The following is a 2,171-nucleotide window of genomic DNA, read 5'->3' on the forward strand; positions in this document are numbered from 1 at the left end:
TAGCCCCATACTACACAGAAACGTCAACCGTGACGTGTCCCTAGTGCCAGCTTTGCAGCTGGACATAGCAGTAGTCAAAACATGAAGCAAATCAATGTGTGTGTGTCTGTTGATTAAGTGGTGTGTAGCTAAAAACATTCTCACATGACCTCTAGTAACATGTCATGACATTAAACATGAGAACATATTATGGCTAAGGCTACAGTTATACACGTCATAATAATAATATTAAACATCCTGTCTGCTGACAGTCAAACTTTTCTATCTAGTTATCTTTGACCATATGCACCCTGCCAAAACTCATGACAATGACTAAGCATTTAACAACCTAACTAGACATCCTGACTCCACTAAACATTTCTAATACATAAAGTACGTAACCAATGTCTGTATGACTAAAAATACTAAAAGGATCAGCCTCCACTGACAGCTTCCACACAAACTGTAATTAAAACTAGAGAATGGAACTATCTCAGACTACCAGCCAAACACAGTAAAATGTTGGTTGTGCCTGGTGGGTCTGTAGATTAAAATTGGCGCATTGCACAAAGGGCGGTGCGGTGGTTAGCACTGTTGCCTCCCAGCGAGAAGGTTCTGGGTTCACTCCCTGGCCGACCCGGGGCCTTTCTGTGCGGAGTTTGCTTGTTGTTGCCCGGGTTTTTTCCGGGTACCCCGGCTTCCTCCCACAATCTAAAAACATGCAGCATAGATTGATTGGTGTCTCTAAATTGCCTGTAGGAGTGATTGTGTGTGTGTGATGCTCTGGTTACCTGTCCAGAGTGTACCCTGCGTTTTGCCAGCAGCTGGCTGGGATTGGCTCCAGCCCCCCGTGACCCCGTTTGGGAATGAGCGGTATAGAAAATGGATGGATGTTGCACAAAACCAATCAGTGTTGTGGCTCAAGGTTCCTAACACCATGGCCTGGGGGTGCCTAAAGCTGTATGTGGTTCTTTATGGAGCTGACCATCACTGAGATTTGAGAATAAAAGTGAAAAGACTTCAGGGGTTCAAAGTGCTTCAAATAACATCCTCATCAGACTTTTTAGGGAGCCTCAGTCTGAGAGTCTATAACATTCCAGAGTCTTTTCATTCCAGAAAAATTCAATTTGAATTAGTTTTTATTGAACAGTAATTGGGCAGCACGGTGGCGCAGTGGTTAGTACCGTTGCCTCACAGCGCGAAGGTTCTGGGTTTGGGCCCACCCGGGACCTTTCTGTGTGGAGTTTGCATGTTCTCCCCGTGCTTGCGTGGGTTCTCTCCGGGTACTCCGGCTTCCTCCCACAGTCCAAAGACATGCAGCTAAGGTTGATTGGTGTCTCTAAAATTGCCCATAGGAGTGCGTGTGTGTGGTTGTTCGTCTCTGTGTTAGCCCTGCGATGGATTGGTGACCTGTCCAGGGTGTACCCCGCCTTCACCCAATTGCCAGCTGGGATTGGCTCCAGCCCCCCCACCCGTGACCCCGTTAAGGGATTAAGCGGTAGAAAATGAATGAATGAATGAATGTACAGTAATTCAAAAATATGGGTGTTGTTGGGGGAGAAAAAGCATAAACACGTTTTTTTTTGTTGCTTTAGTTTTGAAATAAATTCTGTACATTTTTAAGGGTAGGTTTTGTGCGTAGTAGTCAAAGTAAAACCCCTTTGTTGTCCCTTGTTTTTCTCTCAGTTCCACCTTGGTCCCCTCACATGATGGGGTAACTGGCCAGACTGGCGATCCAGCAGAGGTTGCGACGGTTTCGTCCCATCAGGATGTAACCATTCTTGCCCCAGCTCTTGCCCCAGCTATCAGAACAAAACAAAAGACGGCAACAGAGATGGAAAGAAAGAAATATGAGCAATGTTGAGCATCGCCAGGAGTCAAACAGCCTCTCATGTCATCAGTTTGTCATCAACACAGCTGGCAGACACATCAAACCGGCGTTACAACAACAAACAACCTGTTGTTTCATTTTGGCAGCCTTATGAGCCACCTGATGCCCTTCAGACAGGTGATGTGTCCCACCTGTTCTTGATGATCCAGTACTTCTTCCCTTTGGGGGTCACTCCATAGCCCACTGCCAGCACAGCATGATTGATGTCTTCTTTGTTACAGTTGGGGTCGAAGTAAACACCTGGGCATGTGACAGAGGAAGAGAGAGTGAGGAGGAGAAGCTCAGCAGGACGTGTGTCAGT

This window comes from Monopterus albus, unplaced genomic scaffold (assembly GCF_001952655.1).
Source record: "Monopterus albus unplaced genomic scaffold, M_albus_1.0 scaffold166.1, whole genome shotgun sequence".
Taxonomy (NCBI): Eukaryota; Metazoa; Chordata; class Actinopteri; order Synbranchiformes; family Synbranchidae; genus Monopterus; species Monopterus albus.